Raw genomic sequence first — 25,283 nt, 5'->3', positions numbered from 1 at the left:
CTGTGCTGTGTCAGCTTCAGCATGGCTGTTCTGATCTATTGCAGGATCTGTAGTTGCCGCCATTTACTCTAGCAGCTGTGACCTTATGGTCAGTTCTTTCAAACAGACATGTCATAACACAAGCAGTGCTCTTCTAGCTACTGCGGAGTGTTGTTGTTTAATGAATGGATACTTCAGTGAATGGAGATAGCAGGTGGGAGAGTCTACCAGGGCCCGAAAGGGACATGAACAGGTTGATGAAGAACAGTGGTCAGGGAAGATATGTCCTTTGGGTAAGGGGACCATGGAGACCCTGCAGGAATCCAGCCATGGTCTCCTGGCAGGAACATTCCATATTCCTGAGAGCTGTTAGGAACTGGCACAGAAGAGGAGTTGAGGCAAGTGTAGGACAGCCATGATCAGTTTGAATGGTGGGACAGTCAGAGGGGACAGGTAGCCCAATTCTCTTCCTATTTTCTTGTGTTCTTGTCTTCAGTCTATCAATGTCTGGAGTGTTGGGAGAAGCCTTTAATGCAGGCAGATGTCTGTACCCACTTTGTTTCCTCTTCTGGTTTGAAGGAAAGTAAGATGAACTCATTTTTCCTTAAGTATGGAGTTTGGATGACCTCTATAATGCATCAAACAGCGAGATGTGCTGGAGATCAATAGAGCAGCCACAAGTGACCCTAAGGCAAGCAAGCTAAAAAATGACCATGACCTTGACCTTCACAGGCAGAAGTATGAGACTGGATTTGAGGTCAAAGGAGGTTACTCATCAAAGTGAAGACTAAAAATATAGTTGAGTGTTGACCACTTAAAATGCAGGGTTTCAGGGGAAGCGAGGTGAGTAAAAGTTGGCTGTTCAGTGAGAAAATAAGAACTGTCATTTTTTGGATGTGAGGTTGAAAATCATGCTGGAGATGAATCTTTCATGGTGCACTACTGTTGATATAATTTTGGGGGTTGGGAGTTTGTTTGCCAGAAAGTAGGTGTGAGGGCAAATGCAAATCCCACCAAAAGTCAGGAGTCAGATTTCCAGGCCCTTAAGTTGCTTTGATCAGTGTGAAATCAATGATTCAATGCACTACCTCAGCCAACAAGCTAATTTGTAGATCTTGTTTTGGCTATTTTTTTGCATTTAGCTTTTATTCAGTGACAAGAAAGCGCAATAATTTTACTAAGTCATTTGAAGGCTGTATCACCTATTTTAGAAAGGAAACCTGATTATTGTAAGCAATTAAATCTTACTCCAACTCATTAGAATCCAGGGTGAAAAAGAATTCTTGATCAGCAGATTCTTGAAAAGTTTCAAACAGTTCATGCAGAAAAAAGTCATACAGAAAACAATCTTTTCCATAAAGTATTGGCCACAATGCTCACAGCCAAAAGCCATTGAAGATCACATTTACTTTCCCTACAGTTATTGATCAATTTTGAGCATGGTAGGAATGAAATATAATGAAAAGTCCAAAGATGGAAAATAAACACATTTTATACTCAAGGTATAATGTGAGTTGTCCTCTATATGGAACACAATCAAACCAAATTATCTTCAAAACAAAATCAACAACCATTTGAAGTTTCACTTCTGCAATGATTTTTATTCCTAACCTTTGATTCCAGCAGTTAATACTGCTGGTGAGTAATAAACTTCAAGAACTTCCTTTCCTCCCACAGATGCTGCTCGACCCGCTGAGTTCCTCCAGCAGATTATTTGTTGCTCCAGATTCCACCATCTGCAGTCTCCAGTGTCTTCAAGAAAATTTATTAAAAGTGTGGTCCAATTAAAGAGCTGGGGAAAACCCCCCAGGAATTATCTATGGTGTGACTATTTCCCCCAAAGAAGTAGAGGCATCTCCTTAGGGTTCACACACTATCCTGATCAAATCTGCTGGAGAAGTCACAGAGGCTCCAGTTTTCCAGGTATCTGTGACTCTTCCACAGAAGCTTTAGTGACCAAGTAGGACATCTCTCAAGGAAATATCACCCCCACAGACCTTAAAAATATAACAGGATGACAAGTGACAACCATTGCAGTAGTGTGTTACTGTATGGTTGACACAGCCTTTGCACACAGGGCTCTTTAGAGAAGGGCGTGTTTTGTGGTGTAGATAACAGAACAATAGCAGTGTTTTGTTTAGGAAACAGCTGCAGGAAGAAGGGGGAGTGCACTCTGAGAAGAGACCAGCAGCCTATTTTTCCAGACTGTGGTTTTATTCAGTTAGGTCACTTCAATGTGCAACAGCAGTTCCAATGGCAGAGTAAAGAGCAATTCTTTCACCTCAGGTAAGGTTATCTTTGTGCAGTGTTTGCTAATTTGGGTAACCATTCTGAACTTGCTCTGTCATTAGCAACGTGACTTCATAACTTTACGAGGTTTCCTCACTGTCTCCCAACAGAGAGTGAAGATCACTGAGGAACAGTTATATGCCCTGTGCCAGCTATCCAGCTATAATTTATCATACTTTACATTGTGAGAGTTGTGAAAGCTCAGTTCATCAGGATCCCTTTAGTAGTCCCATTAATAGTGAGCAATGTGACAAGCACAGTGTTTTGGATTCTGTGATTCATGCATTTTATCTCTTTTGGGAATATGTGATAGCAAGAGAAAAAGCTGGACTCCCTGTGTCGAGTATGATGCAAATGAGCATCCCTGCTTCTTTTGTAAAAACTGTGGAGGAAATTATCTCCAAAAGAAATTGGGACTGTGGTTTTATTGCATGAATTCATCGAATTCTTTTGTAATAAGTGCTGATTTATTCATGTTTAATGGAATTATTATGAATGTATTTCACTGTTAACTTGCACTGTGAAGTTGTCATAGCTTCCCAACAAATATACTGAACTATAATTTCATTTTTTAATTAATGACACAGCCTGTTACTTCTATTGGCATTTATTGCAGGCAAGCACTTCCACAGCTCACCTGCTCTGTTGAATTGTGGTATTTTGTGCCTTGAGCTACCTTCTAATGGCCTTGCGCCTTATTATCTGCCTGCACTGCACTTTCTCTGTAACCGTAACACTTTATTCTGCATTCTGTTATTGTTTTCCCTTGTACTACCTCAATGCACTGATGTGATGAAATGATCTGCATAGATGGCATGCAAAACAAAATTTTTCACTGTACCTCGGTACATGTAATAATAATAAACTAATGCCAATATTTGTTGCTGATATTCCCCCCTAAAAAAAAATCCAAGCAATAGAACAAGGTAATCCACTGAAAGGTGAATGTGAAATGTTATCACTGTATTTAAAACAGTCCCTTCCCACTTACACTGGGGAATGATTCCATGATGGAGTCAATTTCCCCACTGAACGTTGACCAAATCTTTACCTTGTGATTCCAGACAGCTTATTCTATCCTGAAGGTATCTCAGGTTAGACAAGCATAACCTGACCTGACTACTTTCTAGCTGGGGTCACCAAGCAAGGTACACCCCCATCCTCACCGTCCCTTCTCCAGCACTGCAACCTCAGTTGCCAAAATTGGCTCCAGGTACCTAAGAAAAGAGCTGGGATTGGACGAGGAAAATCATGCTCTTTAAATCAAAGGTTTGATAACATTAGGCCTTGTTTATCTGAAGCTGAAGATGATACTGATGGATATGAGATTAGCCAGGTCCTTCACAGAAGAACAATTAAAATTCAATATGTGTGTAAGCAGTCAGGGAATAGGATACATGTTGTTTATTCAACCGATCGTAGCAAGGGCAACTTCTAATCCTGGTGTTTTTGTGAAAAATGAGGAAAAAGTCAAGGTGCATCCTTTCTGTTCCACGTGGATGTGCTATCTTGTGTATCACAAATTCCACCTCTTCCAAAGTCATGTGATTACCTGAGAAAGTCAAAAAGAAAATCCAAAAAATCCCAGCTGATGTCAGGGAAATTTCTCCTCTACACCCGTCCATCAAGTGACCAAATACCAGTCTAGGAGATAACTCTGGCCCTTATAGTTTCTTTTTTTATTCATTCTTCAAATTGCTGGCAAGCCAGTTGTTGCTCAGATGTAATTGCCCTTGAGAGGTTGGTGGTTTGTGGCCTTCTTGAACTACTACAGTCCTTTTAATTCAGTGGTAATGGTACAACTCAATGGCTTGCTTGGCCATTTCATGGGGAACTTAAGAGCTACTCACATTGACTGGAATCATTTGTAGGCAGGCATGAATGGCAAATTTAGTGAACCAGCTGGGTTAAGGCAACCTGGTGGTATCACGAAAAATACTTTCTTTTATAATTTCAGGTTATAGAGACTCAGATTTTTGGAAGGCTTCCAGGGACTGGAGGGAGTGACACGGCAGTTTGCTCAGCTTGGGGTTGGTTTAAAAATAGTAATGAGTATGCACTGAAGGAAGACGGCAACAAGAATTTCTGTGTGACTTTGGTCTTGCCATCATTCCATTTCTGCTGGAGAGTGGAACTGGGAAGAACAAAACAGCCTGGATATCTCTGCCCTTGCTGGACAGTGTGTGTGAAGCTGAATGCCTAGAAAGCATTTGATAACACTTAAAAGCATTGAATGTGAAGTCAGTTCTCCAGATATTGGCTTTGGTTAATTGACCTGTGAGAACAGCTCTATTGCAATAAATGTACTTTTGCTGTGTATGTGACATGTGCCAACAGTACTGACTGAGAGACCCACTCTGTTCACCGGGATTTTCACTTTCACCTGGAAGGCCTGTTGCTCTGGTTTCTCCTACTTCTTTGGCCGTGAGAAAATTATTAGTGACTCCACTTATCAGTTGGTCTGACAGTCAGCACAAGCATTGTTCTTCTCAGCAGCTGAATTCATGAGCAGCCGATGATTTGCATGTTTCACACACCGTTCCCAGTTAAAGGCTCGGGGAGCAGGCACTTTGCTTGCTAAGGTTGCTAAGGCACCCTCAGAAACTCCCCATAATCTATGGAAACAGGCCCTTTGGCTCACTATATCTGGGCTGGCCATCAAATACCTATCTATACTAAACCCAGTACTCTCCCCATCATCAACCTTATATTGTGAGAGTACCCACCTCCACCACACATTCAGTCCTAACACCATGGTTGTAGAAAGGTTTTTTACTATCTACCCAGCTATGCTCATCATAATTTTGTATACCTCAATCACATCCCCCCTCAGCCTCTCCACTCCAAGAAAAGGCAAACCTAACTTATACGGTCTCTCCTCATAATTGAAGCAGTCCAATCCAGGCAACATCCTGCTGAATCTCCTCTGCACCTTCTCAAGTGCAATCATATCCTGATTGTGCTATGGTAACCAGAACTGTACATTGTACTTCAGCTGTTGTATAACCAACGTTTTATATAGCTATACCATAATCTCCTTGATCTTATATTCTGTGTCCCATCTAATGAAGGGAAGTATCCTGTATTCCATTTAATCCACATTAAGTACCTTTTCTGCTCCCTTCAGGGATCCTTGGACAAGGTTACCTCTGTTGCTCAGTACTTCCTAGGACCCTACCATTCCTTGTGTAAGTCCTAGCCTATCAGTCCTCCCATAACATCTTACACTTTTAAGATTAAATTCCATTTGCCATTTCTCTGTCCATTTTATCAACTGAACAATATAGTTCAGTAGCTAAAATTAGTCTCTTCATTCTCCACAACACCAGCAATTTTCATGGTATAGGCAAAATTACTAATCGTACCTACTACTTTTACATCCAAATTATTCATATATGTAACAAATGGCAAGGATCCACAACAAATCTCTGTGGTATACCTCAGGTGAAAGGCTTTCATTCACAAAAATATTCCTCCACCATCGCCCTCTGTTTCCTATCACCAATTTCCAAAATTTCCCTGAACCCCTTAGGCTCTCACCTTTTGGACCAGTCTGAACACAGATGGACCCTTATCCGATGCCTTACCGAAGTCCATGCAGACTTCAAACATACTATATCCATTGACACAATTCAAAATTCAATCAAATTAGGCAAGCTTAACTTATATCCTTAACAAAACCCTGCTGACTATCCCTGATCAATCCTTGCTTCTCCAAGTGCAGATTAATCCTGTCGCTCTGAATTTTTCCATTAGTTTCCTGACCACAGCTGGAAGACTCACTGGCCTACAATTACCTGGCTAATTTCTAAGTACATGTACACACATGTACTTGTGCATATGACAGTAGACTCAACTTTGACTTTGACTGCCCTTCTTGAATGGAGGAACCACATTTGCTGACCTCCAGCCATTTGGCTTCTCTTATGTGGCCAGTGTATAATAGGAATACATCTGTCAGAGCCTCAGCAATCTCCTCCCTTGCCTCTCATAGCAGCCTGATCGCATTAGGTCCTGGGGATTTATCCACCTTTGAGCCGACTAAGACATCCAATACCACCTCTTTTCCTTCTTCAGTCCTAAGAGAGGCTGTGCAGAACGGTACTGCATTCTTTTAACGTGAGTTCATGTAATATTAATTCGGTACATTGCAATTATCTAAAATTCACTTTCAAAGATTTTGAAAGGACTGGAACATTTCAAGGCATCTAATCTAGACATGTCTGACCTTACTCTGACAAATGGTGTAATGTCTAATAGTGTTTCATTCTGTCTTCAATGATAGAAATCCAGCAGGCAGCAGCTGTTGCCGTTTTGCTTTTGAAGAGTGCTGTAAAATGTCACCTAATAGTGTTTAGGTCCCAGCTTCTGCTGTTCAAGGTATCAAGTTTATTGATGTGAGTGAAAGTGAAGAAGGGATCTATAATCCACCCTTCTCCACCACTCCAGTTTGTGGCCTGCCTTAATCTAAATAAAGCTATTAAGACACATTACAGTCTTCAAACAAACTTTGTTTTAATATATAACCCATTGAAGCTTTCAGTCGTTGACCTCTGCAAAACTGCGGTCCAATCATAACTGTATTCCTTTCTTTCTGGGATTTGAAACACGGCTGTCTTCCAGGACCATGTTATCTGATTGCAATTTGTACTTCTCACCAGACTGCCAGTAAGACAGTGAGATCAGGGGCAGGTTCATGTGTCTGCAGAGTGGAATGTGCAGATGCCGGGGAAGGGGTTTGTAGATATGGTAGCTCAGAAAATGCATCTGCACATCTGTTTTAAAGGCATCAAGCAAAATCCTCCCATATCAAGCTTTATCCTACTCTGCGTTTGTAATTTTAAGAGGCATGGTAGCGTAGCAGTTAGTGCAACGCTATTACAGCGCTAGCGATCGGGGTTCGATTCCCGTCGCTGTCTGTAAGGAGTTTGTGCGTTCTCCCGTGTCTGTGTGGGTTTCCTCCAGGTGCTCCGGTTTGCTCCCACATTTTAAAGACTTACGGGTAGGTTAATTTGGGGGTTTAAAAAGGACGGTGGGAATTGTTGGGCCGGAAGGGCCTGTTACCATGCTGTAAATAAAAAAAAGGAGCAATAGAGAAAGCTGTTGAAGGTGATGCAGATATTGTAATGGATTGCAAGTTCTTAGTCATTGGTTGGCCATGTGATAATCTCTCGTGGCCACTTATGTTCTCTTGTTCCTATTTAAAAGTAATCCTGTGTTTTCCAACAGCAACTCAACTGTATCATTACAAGGTTGTAACTTGCATGTAAACACCATCTCAGTTCATTAACTTCAACTTTAAATATTAATAAGCTGCAACTTGTCCACTTTTTGAATGGTATGGATTAGACTGCAATGCAAATGAAGGCCAATGAACAGCAACAGCCAAACAATGACTATCAATGAATAGCAGCCCATTCTTTAATGAAAGGGAAAAAAATCTGGGATTAACATGAACAGAAGAACAAATGAATGAAAGAATATTATTGAAGTTGGACTAATATCCTGAACAGAAAGTTTCTAAGTGTGAGTGAGAACCAAAATAAGCAAAGATCTGGGGGGGTGGGGGGAGTGGGGTTGTTGCTTGAGAAGAGATTAAGCAGACTGGGCCTATATTCTTGAGTTAGAGAAATGAGAGGTAATATTAAAACCTTATTATCATTCTTAAAGTGCTCAACTGGGTAAATGCAAAGTGGATATTTCCCCTGAATGGAGTGTCTAGAACCAGGAGTCACAGCCTCAAAATCAGGGGTCATTCAAGACTGAGGTGAGAAGAAATTTCTTTACCCTGACAGAAGCGAATCTTTGGAACTCTCTACTGAAGATAGCTGTGGAGTGTTTGTCCCAGAGTATATTCAAGACAGAGATCAATAGATGTTTGATTATTAAAGGAACTGAAGGATATAGCGTCTTAGTGCAGATGAATGGCAACCCAATAAAAGCTTAGTGAGACCGAATGTCCTGCTACTGCTCGTACTTCTTATGTTCTTATGTTATCAACATGAGCAGCGGAGCAGTATCTCAATTCCTGTTACACAAGTTATTGTTATTCCCTTTTACATATCAATGCAATGATCTGTATAGATGGCTTGCAAAACAAAGTTTTTCACTGTACCTTAGTAGATGCGACAATAGTAAAGCAACTTTACTAATTTTTTTTTTCCCTTTACCTCACCAAAATCTTTTTTGTGTCAGTCATGAAAATCCAATTGGCTAAGGTATCTCCAGTTTTCAACTCTCTGTAAAAAAAGGATTTGCTGATTTCACTCCCAAATAGCTAGTTTCCTTTTAAGATGAAGTCCTTTACTTCTAGGCTTTCCCATCAGAGGAAATAGACTCTTTGTATCTGACCTATGGAATCTGTTAGCCTTATAAACTCAACAGGACACAAACCAAATCTGGTGAATATGCACCATAACCCTATCAAAGGCAATACATCATCCTGAAGATAAGAATCCAAAACTAATCCCATGAATGGTGGAGCAGGCAGGAGGGTCTGAATAACCTGCTCCTGCTTCTATTTCTTTTGTTCTTATGGATATGACTATTATAATATAGAGGAGCATGCTAGATGCCATGCAAGAAGCATTAGTTAAAATTGAGATGGAAGGCAGCCTCAGGGAATGATTGAAAAATCTGCTTGTCTTATACAAGACAGTGAACTGAGATAATAAGGATGTTCATTTATTAATGCATACTGTCAAGAAATAGGCCTCAGAAATAGTCTTGTAGTTTAACATTATCAGAGGGAAAATCGCAGAGATAAGAACGGCAGACGGAAATGCTGGAGGATAAATGAACACAGGGATTTGGACTCCAACAAGCCGCGTCATTTACATATTGCGGTTATATGGTTGAGCACTGGTCAGATCTCATGGGAATACTGTGCTCAGTTTTAGGCATCTTATTTTAGTAGGTTAGCTGTGGAACTACACTGAAACCAATAGGAAAATGGCTCCACCTGAAGAGAGGTCTCAGCACATGAACAGCGGATGGGACAACCTACTTTTGTGTCATTTCTATGATGTTACAGAAAAGAAAAATAGATATGCATTGATAATGAGCCTGGCATAGCCTTGGGGCATTCTATAGTGGTTTGGAGCCAATGGAGTAATTTTTAAGTGTGATCAGATTTGTAATGTTATGTGTTACCATCCCATAGATATTGCCAACCAATAACCAGTCAGTAATCAACATAACCTGAACATTTTTTTATTAATTGGTGAAATGTGGGAATTGCTGGCGGACCATCACTTATTGCTCATCCTAATTGCCCTTGAAAAGGTGATGGTGAGCTGACATCTTGAATTGCTGCAATTCTTTTGATGAATATTCTCCCATATTGCTGTTGGTACGGCATTCTCAGAATTTAGAGCCAGCAACAAAGAAGGACTGGCAATATATTTCCACATAAAAATTTCGCCAATTTGGAGGGAAATCTTCCCATGAGCCTGTTGCCCTTGTCCTTCTCATGGAATGTAAGGACTCACTTCTTCAACTAGTGTTGGTGCGTTCTGCATTGGAAATAACCTTGGCCTAAGTTCCACTTGATAAGATGCATCATCGGTGTAAATCTTGAACAATCAGAAGTAATGGTTCATGAGTCCGAATGATAACTGTTAAGCATTGATCTTGGGTTTCCCATAAATCTTTTCATCTAACAGAGGTGGTCTAGGAACACTTCAGTTACAATAGCCAGGAGGAGGGGGGAATTTAAAATTCATTCATAGAGAGGTTTTTCAGACAGTGATCTTCAATGCTTCCTCTGCATTGTATTTCCCATCAATGTTGTTCTTGAGCCCAGTTGCATTGTTGAGATGCTGTCAACAAAGAGTAATTCCTTCCCCTTTAAAATTTACCCATCATTTGTTTAACCTTGCTTACACTTGTCTGTTTACATAGAATTTGGTTCTCCCAGGCTACAGAGTACATGGTATAACTGTGGGGTCTGTAGACTTCACAGGCCTAGAAATTCTATTTACAGTGCAAATCTGGATGACACTTCTGTAATCTTCATTTATACGTGTATGGTGGAGACAGCATGGGCCTCTCATGCAAAAGGTATGAAGCTTGTATCATCAGGACTCAATGGGGTCTGCCTGAACAGGTGTCAACCCATGAGGTCTGAGCTAGGGAACACATTGGTTAACCTAGATTAAAAAAACATGCACCTTACAGTGATCCAGGCCACCAACACTCTCACGATCGATTGCAAATCCTATGATATTTCCCACCCTACCCTCTACCCCACCCAACCTGACTGTGGTGCTTGAAACCCCCCCCCCCCCAACACACAGCATCTAACCTCAACCCAAAACCCATCCTCTCACCTCAACACCCACTCGATGACAACCTGCCAACTCCACCTCCACACCCCTAATGTCTCGACCGCACCCCAGGGCCGATTCCTCTCAGACTGACATCTCCTCCCCTTCACTTTGTTCACGAGCTCTCCCCAGAGTGGGCTATTCTCCCCGTGGAGTGATGCATATAACATTTTATATTGCCTGCCTGAGCTGAAGATTTTGTTATTTCATGGACGGTGAAATGTGGAAAACATTATTGTTATCATATGTAAATAAGCTGATCGCTGTCTTGATGTCTGCGGTTGTTATCTTCTTAATCATTTTCTTGTTCAAGTCAACTAGAAATCATTGAATTCAGGCCATAATAATCACTAAAGCCAGACTGATATAAAACTTCATCCATGTAAACAAATCTGCAACATGGATTCATGGAAGGTCTGGGCACAAAGACAACAAAGCATAGCATGAGATGGCATTTTATTAAGGTGGTGGAAGTTGCATTAAACTAATGAGTCTTGAACAGCTTGACACTTTTGGCAAGAGTGGTTTTGTTCCAATAGGAGAAGCAACATTTTATTAGCTTTGCCCATTTGCCCGGGAGAGGTAACAAGGCAGGCCAAGTTTGAGGAGATTTGAAGTTTATGATGAAACATGGCTATCACCAAAGTTGCTGCATACTCTTGGCTGCTCCAGAGACCTTGCCCTATGCCTCTACTTGATGTCTCTATCATCAGAGAAGATCATCGGCTTTCTGTGTCACACCCTAAATCTCAGCCTTACTGCTCGTGTTTCCAGCAAGCTATCCCAGGTTTCCTTGCTCCCTGTCACTAACTCACTAGAAGCAGCCTCTACTTCATCCTGACTTGCATCTGGATCTCAAACTCTCCTCCATGACCTTCCCAACTTCTCTCACACAACTGCATTACTTACTCTCCCTGGACTGTATTCTGCTTCTATTTGTTGTGTTTCAGATGTTGGGCTGTCTTGTAAGTGACCAAGGGTGTAACCCATAGGGGTTACTGAAACAAATGTTGTAAAAAGATAATAATCTACTCAACACAATAAAAATATAATGAAACATGAACTGTGAAAGGACTATTCAGTTAACAGACTCCACCCTTCCACAGACAAAATGGATCACATTGGATTCTCCATTTAATCTCCTGGCATGGGGACTGAACCTTAGTTCATTTGGCACACTGATTTTCTAAACTATGCAATTGCTAAATATGATCAGTTCCTTTGTGCATGAGTCTCACAGTTCCTGAAATTTGTTCTGGATTTTCCATGGGAATCACTGGAAGTGTGCAATGTTGTGTAACAGTTTGCAAAGCACAACTTGAGATCACTTCTGCAAGATTTATTTACACACCTGCGGCTGATGAATGGTACAGGCTACACAGACACAAGCCGGTCTTCTCCACACTGTTGAGACTTGCTTGAGGGGGATCTGCCTTATCGAGCCCATGGACATTTAGTCTGAGGTGTTACTCTTTCATGGAGGCCTCTCTGAAGAAATTTTCATTGTGTTCACTCCCATACTGCTCCAAAGCCCTTCTTCCCCAAACTTCCCCTCAATGTCATTCCATGATCCCTTTTTTGTCCCCAATCCATCCCCCTCCAGTCGACACTGGTCCAATTGTTTCTACAATCTACCCCCACCTCTCCCATCCCATTCAGTAACACCCAAATGGGTCTCTGACAAGACTCCTGCTCTCAAAGTCATGACCACTGCTTGACTTCCTCTATTCTCCTCCCCATTACTGTTATCACAGAGCTAGTGCAAGGAGGTCTATGTGCAGATTTTTGAGAGTAAGACCAGTCTATTATACATAATGTCCTGCCAGCAATAGAATACTGGTGCAGGAAGAAGGTGCAGAAAAACTAAACCTCCCCACCTGACCACTACCATCACCACTGGCACCAGGCTGCTTTTAAAGTAACATGTCTTTTCCAGTGCCCAAACTCAAATCAAACAAATAAATAGCTACTTCCCTTCAACCACTCAGTTCTTGAACCAACCTGCAAAACCCTAATCACTATGCAACACTATGACCACTTTGATCACTTTGCACTCTACGGACTTTGTTTATTTTTGTTCTAGTTGTGTTCTTTCTTGTATAATTTTGTATAATTTATATCTAATTTATGCCTTTCTTGTGAATGTTGCATATCTGATGCTATGTGCCTGTGATGCTGCTGCAAGTAAGTTTTTCACTGTACCTGTGCATACATGTGCATGTGCATATGACAATAAACTCGACTTTGGTTTCAAGTATTTTTCACAATCTCCATCTGGATCTCAGTTGAATCTTTCAAGGTCATGCAGCTGAAGAGTTATCACAATTAATCACTACGTATTCTTATACTTTTAAACCGGTTGTCGTTCCTTCAAAATAGTTGGTCAGATCCTGTTTGTAAAGATTTTAATCAGTACAGCATTCAAAGTTCTCGCCTATAGCCTATTACATATGGCCTATGGGGAAAAGTAGAACCTGCTTAAAGCTCATTAATGACTATACTTCTCTCCAAGTTAAATAACCTGCTTGTACTTCAATGGTCCATACCCCACAGGATCATAAACTGAATTTATGTCTTCTATTTATCATTTCTCCAGTGTGAGCAAATTCAGTTCCGTGAATTTCTCTTCATGGATTGGGCAACATTAAAATGAGAGGCTGGTGACTCTGCAGTCACTTACTCTCAGTAAGTGTATAGACCAGCAGTTAAAATTCACACTTAGTGGTAGAGGGATGTTACTTCTGACTCCAGGTCAGTGACCAGTGGTGTTCCGCAAGGATCAGTGCTGGGACACCACTGTTGTTTGTAATGTACATTAATTGGATGAAAATGTAGGTGGTCAGATTAGTAAGATTGCAGACGACATGAAAATTGGTGGAGTTGTGCATAGCAAGGAATGTTGTCAAATGATACAGCAGGATATAGAACAGTTGAAAATTTGGGTGGAAAAATGGCAGATGGAGTTTAATCCAGACAAGTTTGAGGTGATGCATTTTGTGAGGTCAAATGCCAGGGGATCTTGGAGTGCAAGGCCATAGCTCTCTGAAAGTGGCAACACAAGTGGATAGGGTGGTAAAGAAGGTGTACAGTATTCTTGCCTTCATCAGTTGGGGTACAGAGTATAAAAGTTGAGGAGTCAGGTGCAGCTGTATAAAACTTTGGTTAGACCACACCTGAAGTATTGTGTGCAGTTTTAGTTTTAGTCACCACACTATAGGAAGGATGGAGGCTTTGGAGAGGGTGCAGAAGAGATTCACCAGGATGTTGCCTGGATTGGAGTGTATTAGTTATAAGGAGAGGTTGGACAGACTTGGATTGTTTTCTCTGGAGCGCTGAAGGCTGAGGGGTGACCTGATAGAAGTTTATAAAGTCACGGGAGGCATAGATAGGGTAGATAGTCAGACTTTTTCCCAGGTGGAAATGTCAAATACTGGAGGGAAACAGACTAAGGTGAGGGGGGAGAGTTTAAAGGAGATTTGCTTTGCAAGTTTTATTTTACACAGAGAGTGTAGGTACCTGGATACGCCACCAGGAGAGATGGTAGAAGCTGATATTGTAGCCATGTTTAAGAGGCATTTAGACAGACACATGAACAAGTAGGAATATGGACCATGTGCAGGCAAATGGGATTAGTTTAGATTGGCATCACAGTCAGCACAGATCTGGTGGGCTGTAGGGCCTGTTCCTGTTGCTATACCGTTCTGTGTAAGATTCCTAAAAGAAAGGAGGAAACTGCAAAATAACTGGTGGTACACACAGCAACACACATAAAATACTGAAGGAACTCAGCAGGTCAGGCAGCATCAATGGAGGGAAATAAGCAGTAGACGTTTCGGGTCGAGACCCCTCATCAGGACTGATGGCATTGTCCTGATCTCCAATCTCTTTCATTAAATATGGAGATCTTCTGTTGAGATCCCATTTGTTAGTGATCACTGAGAGATGGAGTTTTGTGTGAGCAATGGAGAACTTTCTCTTCTGCAGGCCCATTGCCAGTATGGTGTTAACTGGGTGTTGGTGGTGAAAGTGCTAATGTCACATCAACATTACTGGAGCACAGATCCAAAATTTTCTATTGCATCAGTTCCAGAAATGAAAATAAATTCTGCAAACTGGTCTAATCCAGTTGTATCCTAAGAACTCTTAGCAGTGATAAGGTCTGCTTTTCATTAATGGAAATGAAATGGAAATCTGGCACAAGTACGGGTGTATTTTAGGTTGATAATGACCTGGAAGGCAGTGATTGCAATGGAGCTTAATTTCCACCAGAAAAATTCACACCTGCCTTCGGAAAAGGATCTAAGAAGACTGTCATTAGAAAAGTGGGTATCAAGATGCACATCTGGTTATGACTGGTTTGATGAGGATATCTTGACTCTTCAAGCTATTTCCAAAACAATAATGTGCGCACATGCGCGCACACACACACACGCACACAAGCGCACACACACACACGCATTTGAGTTGAACAGGAGGAAGCTCCATTCATGAGGGAATTGAGTAAAGAAGATGTGCATTTACAAAATGTTTTCGTTTTTTCCCAGGGCGACAACGGCTAACACGAGGGGACATAATTTTAAGGTGATTGGAGGAAGGTATAAGGGGGATGTCAGGGGTAAGTTTTTTACACAGAGAGTGATGGGTGCGTGGAACGCACTGCCGGCAGAGGTTGTGGGGGCAGATACATTGGGGACATTTAAGAGACTCTTAGACACATGAATGATAGAAAAATAGGGGGCTATGTGGGAGGGGAGGGTTAGATAGATCTTAGAGCAGGATAAATGTCGACATTACATTGTGGGCCGAAGGGCCTGTACTGTGCTGTAGTGTTCTATGTTCGTTGTTCTAAAGCAGTTCAAAGGCAATAAAACGTAATCACTCTGTCGTGTTCATTGTTTGAGGAATTTCAATGCTGGAGGATATGTTACACATGGGAATAATAGGTGGTACCAGGTTAGGTCCCATGTGGCTGACTCAGTAATGTGGTCATCAGTAGCCTCACTGTCAATGAGTGACTAGTTGCCCTAGATTACTGGTGGACTCTGACAGGGCGAATCCCTGCCAGAGCTTTAGGTTACTTTGCCTCAGTGCCCTGCAATCTCATGAGATCGCTGCAACCTAGCCCCACCACAGGCCTTTCAGACTGGCCTCAATAGGCCGGCCCCTTTTCCAGGTCAGGGCACAGCTCATTGCCAGGGATATATTCCCATCAGGTCATTCAGAGGAGCTGTACTGTGCTGCAGTTGGCTGCAGAGCCTGAGTAGAGGTGATGTGAGGGGAGGAAAAAGGGAAACCAGGCCCTCACTCCCCAGAGCCCCACATAGCCCTACATAGCCCTACATGAAGTACTGTTAACGTCTGTGTAAGAGTGAAACCCAACCTCATTCATAGAATTGCAGAAACGTATAGCACAGAAGGAGACCATTAACCTGCTATGTGTATGCTGGTCCTTTGAAAGAACAGGCGGCTTGGTACAATATCCCTGCTCTAACTCTTTTAGTTCTTCATCCTCAAGTACCTGTCCAACTCCTTTTTAAAATTAACTGTGGACTCAGTTACCAACTGCCCTCCAGGAGATGAGAATCTCAAGTGTAGAATCATTAATTATTTTATTAGAATCAACAATAAAAAAATGTAAAGTGTCTTAAAGATGCATCTGCAGTTTTGATAATATCAAGCCTGTCTTTACCTTGTGCAACTCCTGATAAATGTATTAATATGTAATGGCTGTTGTACAGTGCCAGAAAGAATTAACAGTTATTGTGCCTGTTACAGCACAGTCCTGCGTCCAAGGGTTACACCAGCTGCTGTGTTCATTTCCTACTGAGAGCAGTCTTATAATCAACAGGAACTGTCAAGCCAGCTATTACTGGCCAGGAGTTTGTGCACACAAAGTGACCCTATTGCTTTCTGAACACACATCTCATGCACCTTAATCTCTCAGCTACTTAACGCTAAACAAACAGCTGTGCTCAGTTATTTCCTTCTGCGTTTCACTGACGTAAGCATTCTTGATTCTGGACACCTGAGGCTAGCTACGTGAATTCACCAGCATGCAATCTCCAGAACTGGGGAACTATTCTGCAGCTGTCCAGTGACTGTTGCAGAAACCTCAGGGAAGTGGCACTAGATTTGGTGAATGAGATTTGCCCATTTGCCCAGGCATGGTTGATTGCTAATGAAGATGTGCTTCATGGGATGTGAGTGGGTGAAAATCTGCCTTGGGCTGGACAATAAATCAAGTGGAGTCACTTCAGCTGCCTGCTGTACTGCCTGTCAGATTCAGCTCCATTGAAATCAGCTGACCTGCAAATGTAATACTGAGTGCTTGCCCAAGACTAAGTTGGACCCTGGTGTAGCTCCACACAGCCCTTTCTGTCCAGAGCACTAGAACAGTCACTCAGCTTTCACCAGGCCCAGTAGCTCACCTGCTTTTGCACTTAGGGATCCATTTAGCCATGCTTCAGCTCGGCTAGCATAAGAATAAACCCACAGGACATCCTGCTTTTGTTGACGATGTCTGCAATCCCAATTTCCCAGGAATTGGTTTCAGGACAACTTTTTGTTTATGTCACCAGTTTCTAAAGGCAGAAAACACTTTGGATTTACCCTTGGCAACTTTTTCCAAGACCCACACTAGAAAATCTGTTCAATACGCACCCCTGCCCCCGCTGCACCCCCCCCCCCCCACCAGATTAACATTGAAATGCATCTCCCAGTATTACAAGATCTGCAATTAATATTGAAATGTATCTCCCAGTATTACAAGATCTGCAAGTAAGCTCAACTTTCTGCAGTCTTTGCTTCAGCTGTATTTACAGCAACACATGTCAAGGGGAATGAGGAATATCTCCTTTTGGCAGAATTGGCCTCTTTTCCATTGCAGGCACCAAGCATCAGCTTCTGGCTCCCCCAGATCTTGTAATACATGACTTAATCTCAGGGTGATGGACTCCAGCTCCAGTCTCCCCCTAAACCATTCTCACTGCATAATTATCATCACTGGGTCTACGTCCTGGAACTCCCCTCCCAAACAGTAGTGTGGCCTCCCTTTGTCAGAAGGATTGCATCAGTTTAGGAATGTGACTCACCACTACCAGCTCAAGGGTAATTAGGGATAGGCAATAAACGTTGGCTTTGTCAGGAGTGCCCGCATCCTGAAAAATGAATTAAGAAAGCTGCAATTTCTTTAGACACCGTGATGCACTGGTAGGACCAGAAAAGTCTGGTCTCCTTCCTTAAGGAAGGATATAAGAACAATAGCAGTGCATCGAAGGGATGGGAGGATTGTGTTTATAGGAAAGATTAAACAGACTGAACCTATATTCTCCAGAGTTTAGAATAATGAGAAGTGATTTCATTAAAACATACTAAGTTCTTACAGAGATCAACAGAGAGTAGATGCAGGGATGATGTTTCCTCTGGTTGGAGAAACAAGGATCACGGTTTCAAATAAAGGGTTAGTCAATGAGCACTGAAATGAGAAGAAATTTCTTTACCAGGAAGCTAATGAATTCTCCCCAGGACTGTGTGGGTTTCCTCCGGGTGCTCTGGTTTCCTTCCACATTCCAAAGACGTACGGGTTAGTAGGTTAACATGGGTATAATTGGGCGGCGCGGGCACATTGGGCCGGAAGGGCCTGTTACCGTGCTGTGTAAATAAAGTTTTTAAAGTTTTAAAAAATAGTTAATGCCAAATTATTGGTTCTATTTCTCTGCTTCAAGCTGCTGTCATAATAGTTGAGCAGTGAACCAATTAGTTAGCTATGTAGATCATCTGGAAGGTGATATAAACAGACCGGTCACATATAAACAGACATCTGACTCATGTTATTACTTATAGTGTTCAGATGGCCACAGAAGTGTGTAAGTTAAAACAAGTTTTTACATTTGTGAAGCAGTGAGCTCAATATCAACTTAGTGCCATTTCCCGTTCATAAACAGAGAAGCAATTACACAACATTTCTTCTGTTACTTTACTGAGTGCAAATGAAAATTACCTTTCTTTCTGTAATATGGCTGTCTGTACGCCAGATGCAAATAGATTATTCGCACTTAGGTTGAATTTGGCCCCCGCTGCATCAGCCTACAATTCCTGGTGTTATTAAATAAAAAGTGGTAGACTGTGCAATGAGGCTTAATTTCAATGGAAGAGAGGCAAGTACAGAATGGCTGAAGTGCACAGCTTTTTAGAAAATGCCCAAAGCATGAAACACATGGAAGAAAAAGAACAATTTCTGATTCCAAAACTATTTAGAGTAAGCACTAGAAAACTCTGAAATTAAGTCTAATATTGTATGCAGGTTGACAACTGTGTGCAGATGGTCATGTTCTTTTTCGGGGGGAAGGGGGAAGGTCTGTGTTCTGATTTAGCTGCGTGTTTCGTGTGTATTTCATATAAACATTTAGAAAGGCCTAGATCAGTTTGACTATTTAGGCTATTTCCTGATGTACTTGTTAGTCACACTTCATATGGTTTTTCACTTTTTGTTTTATAAATATAATTGTCATGAAATATTACAGTGATTAATGAGGGAAATCATGGTGCTTGCCTCCTTTTATAAAAGAGCAGGGATCTGGCAACTTAAAGTGAAAAAACTGAGGTGCAGTGTGAAGTTGTGCTGCATTGGCATGGATTCAGAACTACATTCACATTTAACTGGGTAATGCAATGGGCCAGCTTGTACTTCAGTCTGCCTCCACGCTGATCTGCTGTGGCACCTAAGGGTTCCATTATACTAGCGGACTCCAATCCCTAGCCTTCCATGAGGCAGAGTGGGATGAGAGTGGAGACCAGGTTGCAGAGGCATTTAAGGACAATTTCAATTTATTTAAATAATTTTAAATGAATGTTATGTAAAGATTGAATAAAAATAAAAATGACACATTTTCTTAAAAAGGCTTAAACTGCTGTACATTAATTTAAAAACAAAGTATATAGTGAAATAAAGAAAAATAAACATAAAACTTAACCTTAACTTATCTTTTCAGTGAAAGTCGTGACCACATTCTAATGAATGGGCTGGCACAGAGTAAAGCAGTGGGATTGGATGCAAGGTCCATTCAGCCTCTTAGCTCAGTACAATTTGGAAGAGCTACAGGGGTCCACAGTCAAGGGCAACCCTGCATGAGCGCTCAACCTGAAATACTGACTACCCCTTTGCCTCCACAGATGCTGCCTGACCCACTGAGTTCCTCCAGCAGTTTGTTTTTTGGTTCAGATCCCAGCATCTTGTTTCTCTCCAAGCTGAACTTTGGAAATTGGAGGGTGGCTGAAGCTCATTCCTGATGAGATTAACTCACATTAAATGCTTTCCTAATTTCTTTATGGGACAAGGCAGTCAGTGACATGACCAATATTTATTGCCCATCCTTTTCCCCTGAGAAAGCATTGCAGCCCCGTGAGGTAACATGAGGTTTGGAATTAGGCCGACACTATCTTGAACTGTACCTTAGTTTATTTTTATTCACATTGAAACAATCTAATATTGAAATTATGCACAGTAGATTTTCAGGTCAGCTAGTTTTCAAAAATGCTATGTTCAGCTGCCTTTTCATTTCACTTGATTATCTTCATTGCAATGGGGACCAGGTTTCAAATCTGTTTTATTCATTGAAAACTCGTTGGGCACTTTGAACTCATGAAACTACAGAAGTATAACTTTAGTGGATCACAAAGAGGGATGAGAAACATTTCCTTCAAGAAGTTAAGTGGTTTTGGTAGAAAAAACATATATTGTGCATTTAAAGGAAGAGGATCACTGGGCCAAGTGGCCTTGCTCTCAATGCATACTGTCTGTCCTTCCTTCTGACAAATCTATGCATCCATCTGCTGACTTCAGACTCAATGCATAAGTGGCTGTGCGCATGACAATGCTTAGTCATTTCACTGATAGATCAGTAGATTCTATTAAGGGTTGCATTGGAAGCACTTACACCATGAAAGAAAAGGATAAACCCAATGATTATTCTGTTGAAATTTGGATCATAACATCAGCTGATCTCCCACTAATGGTATGTTGGTTGTCATTATCAACAAATTTAACCGGTGTGCTAATAACTTGGAGTGGATAAGCTGAGAGAATTTATCCAGTACATTAGGATATTCCACATACAAAATCCTCCAGGAGCTGAGAAATTAGGGTTATAAAGTCATACAGCACAGAGACAGACCCTTCGGTCCACTGTATTCATCTTGGCCATCAACTCTCTACCTCTTCTAATCCCATTTCCCAGCACTCAGCCAGTAGTATTCATGTCATGGTGTTTCAACTGCTAATCTAAAACGTCTTAAATATTGTGAAGGTAATATTCCCCAATCTTGCCTGCCAGTGCCATTTTGTGCCCACACTTCACACTCCTAATGACCTTTTTAAGCACCACCTCTCCTCCCCTTACACGTTTTATACTCCTGTAGGGCCTCTCCCGTTTTCAATGACCTGGAACTCTCACTAATTCATTTTTGAATGCCTCTCACTGATTGCCTGGGGACTTATCTGCAAGTAGCTGCTTTCAGTTCATATTTGCCAGGTCCTATCATATTGAAATCAGCCTTCCCCTAACTCAGGACTTCAATTTCTGGTCCATCCTTGTCCTCTCCGTAACAACTTTAAAATTTATAGACTTATGGTCACTATTCCTCCCACTGACATTCCATCCACTTGTCTGACTACATTCCCAAAGAATAGATCCAATATCAACCCTTCTCTAATTAATAGAAAATGTTTAACCCGTCAAGCAGCATCTCTGGAAAGAATTCTGACAAAGGTGCTTCAACTTGAAATGTTAATTCTGCTTTCTCTTTCCACAGATGCTACATGACATGCTGAGTGTTTCCAGCATTTTTTGCTTTCATTTTAGATTTCCAGCATCTGCAGTTTTTTAAAAAGTTTTAATTCATGCTGTTTTCTGGCTTTTGGTTTAATTCTGACACCTCCCTGTGAATTTTCCTATTCCAGCTAGGATGACAACTAGAATTTTTGAGCATGGAAACAGCATGTCACCAGTGTCTCCACATTGTAATGTTAAAGTTATATCACCTATTAACAGTACACAGTAACACACTGCACGACTTGACTCTTGGGGACACAGAGGTGACTGCTGTTCAATTGTTTGCAAAGCTGTCTCTCTGGAGTGTGAATCCAAAGAAACTGTAAATATCCTGAAAAATAAAAATCAGCCTTTCTTTTGTTTAGTCCTTTGAAATGGATATAAAAAGAGACGAGAGGGACAAGGAAGTTGGTTGGGAATGTGGCATAAACTCCACATTTGGTATTTTACAAGGAAGGATTAATCTCAACAGTTAAATAAAACACTACATGCCCAAAGTCAAGATTAGCTTGTTTTTTCTTGCATCTGTAGAGTTGTGTTCAATTTTATGGCATGTGCTAATATAGATATAATGTCCAGCTCTGGCCATTTGCCCTCCTTAAACCTATATGCAGAGAGGGGCATATTTTTCTAACCACTGGGAGAACTCCTCTGTAGCTGGTGGTTCTAATTCACAGGAATTGTGTTTTGAAGAATCAATCTTGCAATATTTTAAGTCCACACATCCCGAAGCCTAGTGGATAGGAATCCCTGTTCAATGCCATATTTGTGGTGCTCCCATAATTGAACCCTTGACTGGATATGTTAATTGACTTTGTATTTTCCTTTCATCCTCTAGCCCTCTCAATATCTGGTCATTCCCCCATTCCAGCCTCATGGCAATCCTTTGTTGTAATGTTGTGACTATGACTAAATCACTGGAGAAACTGGAGACACTGGTGGATGTCAAAGTCTTTATTCATCACGACAAGCTTTTTTTTAATTCCAAAAATAAACTTTATTCATAATAAAGTACAAAGGAAGAAAACAATGCGAAATACAAAGGCTTAGCATTCATGATTGTTACATTCAGTAGTGTAAAACTTAAAGAGAAAAATAACACACAAACAAACATAGCACCATTGTCACTAATGTGGCTCACTGAAGTTATACTCCTTTCATTGTTTGAGGGGCTTCCCCACCCGACTCAGCCCCTCCATGTGCAGTAGTGGAAGGAGTCTAGACTGTGGTCTTTCCCCACAGAGCCTTTGCATTGACTGCACCAAGCTTCAGTGCATCCCTCAGCACGTACTCCTGCAGTCTGGACTGTGCCAGTCTGCGGCATTCCCTTACGGATATCTCACTGTGCTGGGAGACCAACAAGTTTCGGGCAGACCAAAGGGCGTCTTTCACCGAGTTGATGACCTTCCAGCAGCACTTGATGCTTGTCTCATTGTGTATCCCTGGAAACAGCCCATAGATCAGAGTCTGTTACGCAGCTGCTGGGGATGAACCGGGACACGGATCCTTGCATCTCTCTCCACGCCCTCTTAGCAAATCCACAGTCTGCAAAGAGGTGGGTGACTGTTTCCTCCCCCCCCCACAGCCTTCACGAGGGCAGCGTACATTTGGGGTGATGTGTTGTCTGTAGAGGAAAGCTCTGACTGTGAGGGTACCTCTCACCACCAGCCAAGCGAGGTCTTGGTGCTCGTTGGACAGATCTGGTGATGAGGCATTCTGCCATATAATTTGGACTTTTTTTTTTCTCGGAACAAACCCATGGAATCCATAGTGCCCCTATCCCGCAGTGTCTGCAGTACATTCCACACTGACCACTGTTTGATGGACTTGTGGTCAAAGGTGTTTGTTTGGAAGAACTCTTCCGCAAAGGACAGGTAGTGTGGCAATGCCGAGCTGACTGGGACATTGCGTGGTAGAGGGGCCAGGCCTATCTTCTGCAACATTGGGGACAGGTAGAACCTCAGCACGTTGTAACACTTGGTGCCCACGTACTTTGGGTCCACATACCAGCTTATACAGCCACACTCAAAGATGGTCATCAGGATGAGGGCAAAGTTGGGTGCACTTTTGCCCCCATTCTCTGGGGACTTGTCCATTGTGACCCGTCAAACTCACTCCATCTTGGACCCCCAGATAAACTGAAAAATGTCCCAGGTGATTACTGAGGCAGAGGAGTGAGGAACAGGTCACACCTGCGCCAAGTACAGCCGCCCTGAGAGCACATCGCATCTGATGACCAAGTTCTTCCCAGTTATTGACAGAGAATGCTGTTTCCACAAACCCAATTTTTGTTTTACCTACCCAATCCGCTCCAGTCGATTGTTGTTACACGCCTCAGCCCCTCCAAATCAGGTAGTCAGGCCTGACGGTGAAGGAGACGTTGGATTGGTCGGGCCAGTTACCGAAGAGCATGGCCTCGCTCTTCCTGCGGTTGATTCTGGCCCCGATGCCAACTCGAACTGGTTGCAGATGCTGACCAATCTGCGAACTGACCATGGGTCCGAGCAGAAGATGGCGACATCGTCCATGTACAGAGAGGTTTTGACTTGTGTGCCTCCACTGCCTGGCGACGTCACCCCTTTTATGCTCTCGTCCTTCCTGATGGATTTGGCAAAGGATTCAATGCAACACACGGGCAAGACGGGAGAGTGGACAGCCCTGCCTGACTCCAGACTTGATGGGGAAACTATCTGTCCCCCACCCATTGATTCGGACTGCACTACAGATATCTGTGTAGAGCAGTTGGATCCAATTTCTGACTCCCTCCCTAAAACCTATTTTGGAGAACACGTCCAGCATGTACGTGTGCGATATCCTGTCGAAGGCCTTCTCCTGGTCCAAGCTGACCAGACAGGTATCCACCCTCTGTCCTGCTCATAGACGATGGTATCTCTGAGCAGTGCAAGGCTGTCAGAGATTTTCCTGCCAGGTACAGCGCAGGTTTGGTCTGGGTAGATCACCTATCCCAGAGCAGACTTGACCCGGTTGACGATGGCCTTGGACAGGATCTTATAGTCCACATTCAATAGTGAAATGGGTATCCAATTCCTGATATGCTCCTTCTCTCCTTTCTGCTTGTTGATGAGGGAAATGATGCCCTTCCTCATGGAGTCTGACATTCTGCCAGCTAGAAGCATAGTGTCGTACACTTCCGGCAGGTCTGGGCCCATCCTGTCTCACAGAGCCGAGTACAACTCTGCTGGTAAGCCATCACTTCCAGGAGTTTTTCTCATACCAAGGGAATGGATGGAGCCAGTCAGGTCCTCCAGGGACAATGGCTGATCCAGGCTCTCCACTTGCGGTCGCCTAGCACCACTGTGATAGAGGACAGGAAATTTTGGGAGGTTGTGCTGTCTGTGGTCTTACTGTCGTACAGACTGGCATAAAAGGATCTCTTGGAGACCCTCACGGTAGAGTCTCTCAAACTCAAAGAACATCACATTTTTATACCCTTAAGATCAAAGGTAACAGCAGGTGATTCAATACAATTTCAATAACTACAATGACATCATTTACTTCTGTATTTTGTGTCTGACAAATGGTTCCATTCTCGTACATAATCACCGTGGGAGCACATTTCAACTGATAAGACACCTCTGAAGGTTCAAACACCTTTGTTGGGACAAACTAATTCCCACAGAAGGTCTAAAAAGTACTGAGGATAGAGAACCAGATGCCCAAGATTAATGTTGTGAGGGCCAAATCTCTGAGTACACAAATATCCCAATTATCGATGAGCAAATATGCCACGACCATGTTTGATATGCTAAGTGACAAAATTTAGTCTGGTCTCCCAGTCCTCCTTGATCTCTGAAAGAAGGGTGCAAAATAACTTAGTTGTAGGTGCCTTGTGTGATGT

General features: G+C 42.2%; 1 protein-coding gene across 2 annotated transcripts in view; it reads left to right on the top strand.

Moving 5' to 3' along the window:
- Positions 1 to 25,283, top strand: part of jcada (junctional cadherin 5 associated a) — a 164,585-nt gene that overhangs the window by 12,651 nt on the left and 126,651 nt on the right. The window contains exon 1 of one of the 2 annotated variants that reach the window (XM_052015582.1): positions 2,209 to 2,265. The exons of the other annotated variant lie outside the window; for it this stretch is intronic. The gene's annotated coding sequence lies outside the window, so the exon portion shown is untranslated. Of the gene's footprint in view, positions 1 to 2,208; positions 2,266 to 25,283 lie in introns of those variants that run through there. 2 annotated transcript variants of the gene reach the window in all.

The sequence above is a fragment of the Pristis pectinata genome, chromosome 5 (assembly GCF_009764475.1).
Source record: "Pristis pectinata isolate sPriPec2 chromosome 5, sPriPec2.1.pri, whole genome shotgun sequence".
In the NCBI taxonomy this organism is placed as follows: Eukaryota; Metazoa; Chordata; class Chondrichthyes; order Rhinopristiformes; family Pristidae; genus Pristis; species Pristis pectinata.
The sequence above is the reverse complement of the archived record's forward strand: the minus strand, read 5'-3'. Positions and strand labels throughout refer to the sequence as shown.